We start from the raw sequence: 12,818 nt of genomic DNA, 5'->3' as shown, positions 1-12,818 counted from the left end.
AATGAGTTACTCCTATTTTGCAAATGAGCCTGGGGTTTAAAAATGTTTAAAAAAAAACAAACAAACAAACAAACAAACAAAAAGAGCCCAAAGACAACACAGTGTTGAAATGAGCTCAAAGTCTTCATCTGTGCTGTCCTCAACTTCCCCATTTTGTACCTAGTACATTTTTCTTTTTCCTTTTTCTTTTTTTCTTTTTTATCTTTCTGCGTTTAATCTTCTTGAGCTCTGCCTAGAATCTCATTTTCCCAGTGTGGTTGTCTGATTTGTTACCCACATAGCTGTTGTCCTACCTAGGGATCTCCACATTTGCTCAGCAGGTATTCTGTAGTCAAGCCAGTGAGAAGAGCTGAACAAAATAATGCAGAGATGTATTCCTTCTTCCAGGTAAACTACTGGAGATGGGGGATGGTGGGAATCTAGCAAATGAAACAAGAATTGCCCATATACAAAAGCAGTTGAAAAATGTACACAACACAATTGAATCAATCATGTAGGGCTGATTCCTTTAAAAAAAGAAAATATAGGGCTGGGATATCTAAATATAATTCAGAACTCTGCCCAAATATTGTTTTACCTTTTTCTTTGTTAAGTTTTTCCATGCCCAGTGTGGAGCCCAGCATGAGGCTTGAACTCAAAACACTGAGATCAAGACCTGAGCTGAAATCAAGAGTCAGGTGCTTAATCAACTGAGCCACTCAGGTGACCCTAAATATAGTTTTAGAGATGGGCTGTACTCGAGAGAATTTAGAAGTCAGTCTCAGTAATATTAAGAGATAAAAAATAATAGAAAAGTGCATCGCATTCACTCAGTGTCAATTAGAAGAAATCATTAATTCATTTAGTCACTGAAGGAGACCGCAATAACTGTATGCCAGGCACTGTTGTAGTTTCTGAACTCCAAACAGAAAAAGGCACAGTTCCTATCAGTAAGAGGAAGCTTATAGTCTAGTTGGGTGAGAAACAAGCCTTAGCTGGAAGTAAATACTGAAAGCCAGATCTTCAATAAGAGATTTTTCTTTCTGAAGCCATATTTGGAGGACTTGGAAGGACAGATGAATAGAGACAGGAACAGAAATGGAGGGAGGATGTAGCCTTACTACCAAAGAGCTTTACAAAATGGGAGATCCTAATCAGGTGGTGTGGGGGCAATTCCCAGTCCTGGACCTAGGCATCCAGGTGCAGGAATAGTTGCAGATTTCCCATGTGAGTAGATTTCCCATTCTCAAACGTGAATACAACAACGGATTCATTTTCTAGGATCTCAGGAACTAGGGAGCCTTTATCTAGACCAGGACAGCAACCTTGATATCATGAAGGAAGACGAGGAGTGTAAATGGTAGGCCATGCATCGGGCTATTTAGTGAGAATTCCTACACTGGCTCTTGAGAATGAAATCAGCCAGGAGTCCATCAGAAGTTAAAAGAAATAACATTTGTAACGGCAAGTTGGGGTGATCCATAGAATGCACAAAGAAGGCTTTGCATTGTGCCCTTAAATCTAGGACTTAAAGGTTGAAAGACAAATGGAGCAATTTATTATAATATTCTGAAATGTTTCTAATACTAGGAATTACAATTATGCTTTTTGTGTGTGTGAGGAACACTATCCAAAAGTTCTGGAGTTCCTTCTGATGAAGTACCTGAGAAGTGCTATGGGAAACATAAGGGACAAAGCCCCATGTTATCAGTGATGAGCCTCAGGAACAAAACTGCAAAGTCCAGCTGTGCTTCTGTCGGGAGGTTTCGGGACTTGGGTATATACTGTATAATGGAATAAGTGGAATTACATCCTGGAGGAAAAGGAGGCTGTGTCTTCTTTTTCCAATATCACCTTCAGGGACTGACTGCATGCAAGTCAGGAACACAGAAAAATGGGAATTAGAACCCAGGGAATTAAGAGAAACAAAGCAAACCATTAATCAAGTCCTAGTGTTTCAATCAGACAAAGCTATGTCAACTGGTAATGATGATAAAATCCCGGAATTTGAGCTGGAAGGCAACCTTATAACAAGGAACTGGTTTCATCAAATGACAGTACAGCAAGCAATTTTTTTCATCAGGAAAAAAATTCTCTAGAATCCTAGGCCAAGGCTCTATTGGCTCTATCCCTGGAGTTTAGTTCCTGTATGCAGCATACGCATCAGAAACCTACCTCTTACTAGTTTTAGCCCTGGAACCATAGCCTGGCTGTCATGATTAATTCATCATTTTGAATTAACATAGCTTCTGGAAGTTTCCCATCCAGATTGTCCACTAGCACTATAATTCGTCCTACTCTTCCACACCACATTTCCTAAGTGCATGTTCCTAAATAGGATGTTCTTTTACCCCCTGGAAAGACTCAGACATCTCTTCCTGTGGAGACCACTTCAGCTTCAGAAGCCTTTAAGACAGTTTTTCGAAATAATCAAAGTCAGATGCACTTGCCTCAGCTGAATCCTTAACTATACTCATCCCAGAATCATCCTCAGCATTGTGCAGGCCTTTATAGTTTACAGAGTATTTTCATATGCCCCATCTGTTCTTCTAAAGCCATTCATAACTAATGGCAACAACTGCAGAAGGAACTAATCAATCTAAAAATGACAGAGCGATATGTGGGCAGTGATGTAAACTGAGGAAGAAAAGCATTTAGCTTTAAGCCATACTCTGGGATCCCAAAGAGCAATAAAGAACATTGCGGTTTCACAGGAGGGACCTGAAATAATGACATCAGTAAATAAAAACTAAACCATGCCAACAAAGAGATCATGTTTAAGTGGGTTAGGGCTGAGAATAGAGGCTGGATGTGTTTAGAAATGGGAGGCAGGAGACCCAAGGTGCTTGAAAAGAGTCACTACTAAATTCTGTCCTTGACAAGAAACCAAGGAATGAGTGTCTCCTTGGTCAAAGAGAAGATACTGTCATTGTCGACTCCAAGTTTGGGTATCTGTCAAGGGGATAAAATGAAGACAAGGGGAGGCACAGGGCTATCACAAAAGAAAGGGGAAAGTAGAGAGTATAGAAAACAATTCCCTTACCTGGTCTGGGGAAGGAGATAAACCAGCAAGTAGAGACCATAATTAGTCATGAGGGTAAAATAAAGAACTGGATAGGACTCCCACCCTAGCAACATGGCAGATTAGATAACCAGGAAACCCTCCTTTTATAAAACTGTGAGATTGCACAGGAAAAAAAATTATTTTATCATTTTGCTGAGATTACAGGAAAGTCCGAATGACCAAAAGAATAAAAAACTTTATTTACAAAAATGGGAGGAGCATGCACATGGGGAAGCCAGGTATGCCCGAAGACAGTTACCCATTTAATTGCCAATACTGATGCTGGAATTAAGGGGGAAAAAGTCTTGGGTCAACAGAGAAAGACTGAAGAATTGGACCTGAGACTCTCAGATTAAGTCAGAGAAATTGAAAGAAGGCTCTCATGCTCCAGGTGACAGTCATCTCCTGGTTTACAGCAGAATGAAACCCTCTCTGGACAGACCCTTAAGGTAGGATCACAGGCTTGATCTACTAAATCTGAGCTCACAATCAAAGATCATCAAATACATAAGGAAATGAACCAGCATCAGTGGCAGAAGCAGCAATATCCAATTTAGACCTCATAAGATTCATACAACAGAACTATCAGATACAGAATATAAAATGAAAATACATGAAATGCCTCATGCACTGAAAGATGGTATCACAAAAATGAGTAAGCAATAAGAGATGATCAAAACCTGCAGTATAGATCAGAAAAAGAATAAAATACCATGCTAGAAATTTTAAATGAAATTGTTGAAGAAAAGGGGAAAAATGATGACTAAATCAGCAAATTAGATGTGGCTAAGGAGGTCATAGTAAACTGGAAAGTAAATCTAACACAATTACTGAGAATGTAGCACAGAGAGAAAAGGAGATTAAAAAATATAAAGAAATATTAAGAGACAGGGAGCAGGGATTGGATTTTTTTTTCCTCTGGATAGAGCCAGATAATAAATGTTTGGGGCATTGTGGGTCTTAAGGTCTCTGTCAAAACTATTCAAATTGCCTGTGCAGCATGAAAGCACCCATAAGCAGCGTATAAATAAATGAGCATGGCTGTATTCCAATAAAATTTAATGATGAGTCCTAAAACTTGATATTCATGTAATTTTTTCTAGTTATAAAATAATAGTCTCTTCTGGTTCTTTTCAACCATTTAAAAAGTGCAAAATGTTTTCAGCTCACAGTTGTACAAAAGAAGGTGGTAGGTGGTTTCTGGTCCAACATGTAAAGAGTGCAGAAGTTGTCTCTCCTGTCCTCACAGCAAGAATGTGAAAATCAACAATTGTCCTTAGATTCCTCAGACTTGATATCCAGAACAACCCCTTACCCTGAAAACTGGACAGAAAGGTAAATACAGAGAATCACAGGATACCCAGAGCAGAAATGACCACTGGAACTGGCAAATAGTATGAAAACTTAAAAGTCGATTGACTAATTGTTGGGGTCTGAGCATTGAGATAGAATCCCCTGAGGACCCAGTCTTTGGAGGACCCCTCCCAGTTTTTCCTTCAGGAGCCCCATCAGGTTCTCAGGGTGAAAATCTGAAAATATTTCCCTCATGCTTCTAGCAGGAGGAGAGGGAAACTAGCTATTTTGAAGTATTCCCAGAGCATTCTGGTCTCCTTAACAAATGCCTGCTCTCAAGGAAAATGATTTTGCCAGATCTTAACCAACATGGATTTGGTCAGAGCCTAAATGATATGGGGGGAGAGGACATACCCAGTTCCAGCCACTTCTAGTCTTCCTGTCACACCTAAGGGGTAGAAAAAAAAGAACAAACACGCAACACAACAACAACAATACTTGAGATTCTTGTGGAGGTCTCAGTCAGAGGCACATAAACAATAAGATACAATCATAGGATTATTGGGGGCTTTCCATCTACCACACCTGACTACCACATCAATAGTACTGTGTATAATAATAGGGAACTACAACTATAAGACCTGTAAATCTCAGACTCTAAAAGGGAAGAAGTCTCTAGTAAAAATCTGAAGACAGCAGGAAAGACAAAAACAAGGACACAAGAGGAAATTTTAGCCACTGACACCGCAGCTACACCAAATAACACACACAGCCAATAGCAGATAGACATAAAACTTCACACTAAAGTCCTATCTACCTCACTTCTTTTTATCCTATACATAATGTCTGACTTCTGGCAAAAAAAAAAAAAAAATTATGAGGCATGCTAAAAGACAAAAAACAAATTTTGAAGAGACAAAGCAAGCATCAGAAACAAACTCATGTATGATAGAGATTTGAGAATTACAAGACTAAGATTTTAAAATAACTGTGATTAAGATGCTAAAGACCTTATTTTTTAAAAGATTTTATTAATTTATTCATGAGAGACACAAAGAGAGAGAGAGGCAGAGACACAGGCAGAGAGAGAAGCAGGCTCCATGCAGGGAGCCCGATGTGGGACTCGATCCCGGGACTCCAGGATCACAACCTGAGCCAAAGGCAGATGCCCAACCACTGAGCCACCCAGGCATCCCAAGACGCTAAGGACTTTAATGGGAAAAGTGGGCTTTATACAAAAATAGATGGACAATGTAAGCAGAGAGTTGGAAAATCTAAGAAAGAATCAAAAGGAAATGCTAGAAGGGCCCCTGGGTAGCTCAGTTGGTTAAGTGTCTGCCATTAGCTCAGGTGAGGATCCTGGGATGGAGCCCCTGCTGGGTAGGAAGCCTGCCACTCCCTTGTCCGTTGCCCCCACCCATTCATGCTCTCTCTCTCAAAATAAATAAATAAAATATATTTTAAAAAAGGAAATTCTAGAAATTAAAAACATTAAAACAGAAATGAAGTATGTCTTTGATGGACTCATTAGTAGATTAGACATGGTTGAGGAAAGAATCACTGAGATTGAAGATATGTCACTAGAGACTTCCCAAGCTGAAAAACAAAACCAAAAAAAGAAAGAAAAAGGAACAGACTATCCTAGAACAGCAGGAGAACGTAAAAAAGCTGTATTATGTACTCGATAAGAACACTAAAAGGAGGAAAAAGAGAGAATGGAGGAGAAGAAAAATTCTAACCAATAATGGCTGAAGTGAATATAACACTGTACCTTAATTATATTAAGATGAGAGCTTTCCAAAAGTAATGACAAACACCAAACCATGATCCAGGAAATTCACAGGGCACCAAGGAGGATAAAAGTATACCTAGGTATACCTAAGTATATCATATTCAAACTGCAGAAAATCAAAAACAAAGAGAAATCTTCAAAGAAGCTGGAGAGGAGACACCTTATTTGTAGAAGGGTAAGTATTACATAAGACTTTTCAGAAACCATGCTAGCAAGATGAGAATAACATGAAATATTTAAAGTGTTGAAAGAAAAAAAGACTAGCAACATAGAATTCTATATCCAGTCTAGAATTGTTGCCAGCTGACCTATCTTACAAAAACTGGTAAAAGTTCTTCAGAAATAAGACAAAGTATACAGGTCAGAAACTCAGATCTAAAGTAAGAAAGGAAGAGTATCAGAGCAGGAATAAATGAAGGTAAAATATTTTATTTTTCTTATTCATAATTGAGCTAATGGGTAATGGTTTGTTCAAAAATTATCTTTTTTAAAAATTTATTTATTTATTCATGAAAAACACGGAGAGACAGAGGCAGAGGGAGAAGCAGGCTTCTGCAGGGAGCCCAATGTAGGACTTGATCCCAGATCCTGGGGTCATGCCATGAGCTGAAGGCAGATGCTCAACTGCTGACCCACCCAGGAGTCCCACTTTGTTCAAAATTATAACAGCCACAATATATTGGATGATCATAGCTTATGGATAAGTGAAATGAATGACAGCAATGTTATAAAGGATGGGAGGGAAGAATTGGAATACTATGTTATAAGATACTTGTACTACATGTGAAGCAAAATAGTGTTATCTGAAAATGGACTTAGTAAATGAGAACCCTATGGCAACCACTAAATTTTTTTATAGAGAAGTACAATTGATATACTAACAGAGGAGCAAAAAATATAATTACACAAAATGCCCAATTAAAACCAGAGAAGAGGGACGTCTGGGTGGCTCAGTGGTTGAGCATCTGCCTTCAGCTCAGGGAATGATCCCAGTCCAGGGATCAAGTCCCACATCAGGCTTCCTGTGAGGAGCCTGCTTCTCCCTCTGCCTATGTCTCTGCCTCTGTCTCTCCCTGTGTCTCTCATGAATAAATAAATAAAATCTTTTAAAAATAAAAAATAAATAAAACCAGAGAGGAGAAAAAAGTGAAAGACAAAAGAAAAAAAAGTAATAAGGGCAACAGACAATAGTAATGAATATGGTAGATAATGATTCAACTATTATCAACAAACACTTGAAGTGTCAATGATTTAAATACATCAATTAAAAGACAGAGACTGTCAGAGTGGATTAAAAAATGAGACTCATGTGTTATCTATAAGAAATCCTCTTTAAATATAAAGACATAGATTAAAGTAAGGACACAAAAAAAGATATACCATGTTAACACTGATCAAGACAAAGCAAAAGTAGCTCTATCAATTTCAGACAGAGCAAGCCTCCAAATAAAGATGGTTATTTGGGATAGAGAAGACCATTGCATAATGATAAAGAGGTCAATACTCCAAGAAATATAACAATCTTTACTATGTATGTGCCTAACAGCATAGTGTCCAAATATGTGAGGCAAAAACTGATAGAATTGCAAGGAGAGGTAGACAACCCACTATTGTAGTTGGAGACTCCACTACCACTGTATCACTATTTGACAAATCCAGCAGGCCAAACATCAGTAGGACACAGCTGAACTCAATAGAACCATCAATAAACTAGATCTAGTTTAAATAAACTAGACACCTATAGAAAATCTCATCTAACAACAGCAAGCCCACATGGAACATTCACTAAGATAGACTACTTCCTGGGCTACTTAAAAAAATGTATAATAGAAATCAGACAAAGTATGTTCTCAGACCACAGTAAAATTAAGGTAGAAATCAATAACAGAAAGAGAAGTAAAAAAAAACCCTCCAAATATATAGAGATTATACACCATATTTCTAAATAACATGTAAATCAAAGAAATCTCAAAAGAAATTTTTAAATATTTGGAAATAAATGAAAGTGAAAATGCAATTTACCAAAATTTTTGATTTCAGGGAAAGCAGTTCTTAAAGGGTAATTTATAGCATTGTATGGATATATTAGAAAAGAAGAAAGATCAAAAATCAATAATCTAAGTTTCCAACCTTAGGAACCTAGAAAAGGAGAGCAAATTAAATACAAAGTAAGCATAAGAAAAGAAATAATAAAAAGTAGAGCTGAAAACAGTGAAACTTAAAACAAAAACTCAATAGAGAAATCAATAAAAATAAAAGCAGTTTCTTTGAAAAGATCAATAAAATTGAAATGCTTTCAGGCAAATTAACTTAGAAAAAAAGGGGGATAATAATACAAATTCGGAAAACTCTATCTATTGAAGATATTGAATCAATAATTAGTAACTTTCTAAAACAGAAAGTGACAGGCACAGAGGGTTCATCAAATGTTCTACCAAACATTTAAGAAATAAATTAGGGCAGCCCAGGTGGCTCAGCGGTTTGGCGCCGACTTCAACCCAGGGCCTGATCCTGGAGGCCCGGGATCAAGTCCACGTCAGGCTCCCTGTATGGAGCCTGTTTCTGCCTCTGCACCTCCCCCCCCAATAAATAAAAATCTTTTTTTAAAAAAAGAAGAAAAAATGATATGATCATAATCAATAAATCTAGAAAGAATGTCTTTAAAAAATCTAACACGTACGGTGTAAAAAAAAAAAAAACACTCTCAGAAAGTGAGAGATAGAGCAGAACTTCCTAAGCTTGATAAAGAACATCAACAAAAACCCTATAGCTAACATCTTACTTAATGGTGAAAAACCAGATGATTTTCCACTAAAATCAGAAGCGTGACAAGAATATTCCCTCTTATCACTCCTATACAGCAACATATTAAAAGTCCTTGCTAATGAAATAAGACAAGAAAAGTAAATAAAAGGTATACTGGTTGGGAAGAAAGAAATATAATGATCTTTGTTTACAGAAACATGATTGTTTATGTGGAGAATCCCAAAGAATCAACCCAAAGAATCCCAAAGAATAAAACCTCCTAGAACTAATAAGTTATTATAGCAATAGTGCAGGAACCAAAGTTAGTATACAAACATCAATCAAGTTCCTAAAAAGCAGAAAAAATAATTGGAATTTCAAATTAAAAACACAACACTATTTGCATTAGTACCTCTCAAAAAAGGAAATACTTAGGTAAAACCCAAACAAAATATATTTCAGATCTACATGAAGAAGACTCAAACTTCTGATGAAAAAAAAAAATCAATGTATATACATGGAGAGTTAGGCCAAGCTCATGGATATGAAGACTCAATACTGTTAGGATGTCAATTCTTCCCAGGGTTCCTGGGTGCCTCGGCTGGTTAAGGCATCTACCTTCAGCTCAGGTCATAATACTGGTGTCCTGGTATCAAGCCCCACATTGGGCTCCCCACTTAGTGGAGAGCCTGATTTTCCCTCTCCCTCTGCCTCTGCCCCTGTTTGTGCTCTCTCTGTCTCTCTGTCTCTCTCTCAAAAATAAATAAATTTTTTTTAAAGATAACAGTTCTTCCCAATTTAATCCATAGATTCACCTCGATCCCAATTAAAATCCCAGCAAGTTATTTTGTGGATATCAACTAAAGTGAATATCTAAAGTTCATATGGAAAGAGAAAATTCCCAGCATAACCAAGACAATACTGAAGAACAAAGTGGGATAATTGACGCTATCCAGCTTGGTGACATACTGTCATGCTATAGTAATCAAGTCAGTATGGCATTGGTGAAAAAATAGACAAATAGATCAGTGGAACAGAATAGAGGGCCCAGAAATAGATCCATGAAAACACGGTCAAGTGATCTTTGACAAAAGACCAAAAGCAACTCGATGGAGAAAAGACAATCTTTGCAGTAGATGGTGCAAGAATGACCAGACTCCCAAATGCAAAAAGAAAAAAATGAATCTAGACACGGCCTTCAGATCTTTCACAAAAATTAACTCAAAATGAATCATAGGCCTAAATATAAAATGCAAATCCATAAAATGTGAAGATGATATAGAAGAAAACCTAGGTCACCCGGAGTTCGGTGATGACTTTTGACTTGCAACAGCAAAAGCGTGATCCACGAAGACAATCTTGATAAATTGAACATAGTTTGATGCAACAGTACTGGTGCTTCATGCTTACTTTAAGTGGTGAATTCGTAGGTCTTATTTTACTACTAAGTATCAAAACTTGCATGCTACTACCTATCTTTTTATACGTAAAATTATTATACAATTTCAATTTTTTTTAAGGTTGGGCCCCAAGATGCCCAGGGTAGGGGATTGACAGATTCTTTGATGACAAACTGATCTTCAGAACACCAAATGTGATATGTCATTGCCCATCGTATTGCGAATTAATCCTAGAGGAATAATACACAACAGATTGAAGTCATCTTTTTTTTTTTTTATTTTTTTACTTGCTGGGCACTGCAATAAAGGCCTCTGATAGAGAAACATCAAGAATTGGGTAGAACATGAGAAAGGCAAAGCTTTACAATTCATTTTTTTAAAGCCAAGAAATAAATCAGAAACCAAAACCAAAAACAAGACCAAAAACAAAACCACCAACTTAGAAGACAGCAAGGAGAGAGAAAAATTTAGTTTTACTGTACCAGGACTATAGAGTGCTGTGCTCAGCCCTTCTCTGAAGTTCTGATGTGTGCAGAGTCAGGCCCTGAGCCAAAGGCAGATGCTCAACCACTGAGCCACCCAGGCGTCCCCAGGAATTGCTCTTGATAAAAACTGGAGTTCCTCCAGACTACTATCCAGCTATGTTCAGTCTCCTTCTCAAAGGCCTTGGGCACAACTTGCTCATGGATGGGTTACCAACAGGTAAGACACTGATAAGAACAGAAAGAGTTGGGATCCCTGGGTGGCGCAGCGGTTTGGCGCCCGCCTTTGGTCCAGGGCGCGATTCTGGAGACCCGGGATCGAATCCCACGTCGGGCTCCCGGTGCATGGAGCCTGCTTCTCCCTCTGCCTGTGTCTCTGCCTCTCTCTCTCTGTGTGACTATCATAAATAAATAAAAAGAAAAGGCATTCTTAAAAAAAAAAAAAAAAGAACAGAAAGAGTTGAGGAGCAGGGATTTCCACTGCTACTGCGCTGAGGGCCCTGCAGCTTTCATAGTAATTATTTTAAAAGATTTATTTACTTTTTATTTTATTTTTTTAATGATAGTCACAGAGAGAGAGAGGCAGAGACACAGGCAGAGGGAGAAGCAGCCTCCATGCACCGGGAGCCCGATGTGGGATTCGATCCCAGGTCTCTAGGATCGCGCCCTGGGCCAAAGGCAGGCGCCAAACCCTGCGCCACCCAGGGATCCCCTTATTTACTTATTTTAGAGAGAGTGTGTGTGTGTGCATGAGCAGGGGCAAGGGGCAGAGGGAGAGGGAGACAAGCAGACTCCCCCCTGAGCAAGGAGCCCCACTGAGGGCTGGACTGGGGACCCTGATCAGGACCTGAGCGGAAATCAAGAGTGAGCTACTTAAAAGACTGAGCCACCTGGGTGCCCCACTTTCATAGTAATTTCATGAAAATACCAGAACTGGGGGAAAACTAGAGTAAGAAAGACCTTTCTGAGCCATTCTTGCTGCTTTATTTCTTCTTGCCCTGTTCCACCTCCAAATTGCATGGCTTACTTCCTAGCATCTCTACTTTCTCTTACTCCTTCCTTCTCTGAGGTCCCCTGTTTCTCAGGCTGTCACCACCTGTATGGCCTCAGCTTGGATGCACCCACCCCCCAGTGACCCTCTTCCAAGCCCAAATCCCTCCCTACTGCCCAGTGTTAGCAGTTGGCATCTTGGTCCTGGCTATTCCCGTTCTTTCGCAGCACGCATTTCATGGAAGAACAGAGACAATAAAGCAATACTCTATTAAATATTTGTGGAGATACACACCCAACCCAGTTTAAAACCTTCCTAAAGGCTCTGCTCTTTTTTAATGCTATTTATTATACTTTGGGGTAAAATACATATAGCCCTTATATACTTTTCATCTTTTAATTGTTAGCTTCTTAAATTAAAAATGACAAAGATACTCTCTCCATGGTAAAATTACCAAGATTTTTTTCTCCTGTTTCTTTTGGCAATTATTTGGCATAACTGAAATAGGTAGTGCTAACTTTATAATGAAATTCTACATTATTTATGAAGGCTTCTCTTGTTTTAGGATGACTATTTTCCTTACCAGGGAAAGGAGGTGACAGAAAAGAAAAGGAAATAGACACCATCCTCTGGCCTCTTCCTACCCCTAAAAGCTGCTACACCCAAAACTGCTTGCAGGACACTGAATGAACCTGAGGTGGAAAGCCTCAACTCTCAGAATTAAGTATAATAATAAAGCTTCTATTGCTTCAATTATCAAAAATAGAGTGGTTTCAATGTAACCTCCCAAACTTAATTATATAGCAGCATAATTAAGGAGTCTTTCTTTTTTTAAAATAAATTTATTTTTTATTGGTGTTCAATTTGCCAACTTACAGAATAACACCCGGTGCTCATCCCGTCAAATGCCCCCCTCAGTGCCCGTCACCCATTCACCTCCACCCCCCCCGCCTCCTCCCCTTCCACCACCCCTAGTTCGTTTCCCAGAGTTAGGAGTCTTTCATGTTCTGTCTTAAGGAGACTTTCCAGACTGTTTGGGAAAATTCTAAGGCCAGCCATGCTTATTGCACAA

General features: G+C 38.6%; 2 long non-coding RNA genes across 2 annotated transcripts; one reads left to right on the top strand and one right to left on the bottom strand.

The window, feature by feature from the left end:
* Positions 1 to 169: 169 nt before the first annotated feature.
* Positions 170 to 6,383, bottom strand: LOC144306364 (uncharacterized). The gene is made up of 3 exons (XR_013373430.1): positions 6,108 to 6,383; positions 4,751 to 4,784; positions 170 to 4,366 (listed from the first exon to the last, which is right to left on the bottom strand). It is a non-coding gene; the product is annotated as an uncharacterized LOC144306364 (long non-coding RNA).
* A 41-nt stretch (positions 6,384 to 6,424) lies between these two features.
* Positions 6,425 to 12,509, top strand: LOC144306577 (uncharacterized). Its single transcript, XR_013373650.1, has 3 exons — positions 6,425 to 6,546; positions 9,683 to 10,975; positions 12,312 to 12,509. It is a non-coding gene; the product is annotated as an uncharacterized LOC144306577 (long non-coding RNA).
* Positions 12,510 to 12,818: the final 309 nt, after the last annotated feature.

The sequence above is a fragment of the Canis aureus genome, chromosome 37, assembly GCF_053574225.1.
Source record: "Canis aureus isolate CA01 chromosome 37, VMU_Caureus_v.1.0, whole genome shotgun sequence".
Classification (NCBI taxonomy): Eukaryota; Metazoa; Chordata; class Mammalia; order Carnivora; family Canidae; genus Canis; species Canis aureus.
The sequence above is the reverse complement of the archived record's forward strand: the minus strand, read 5'-3'. Positions and strand labels throughout refer to the sequence as shown.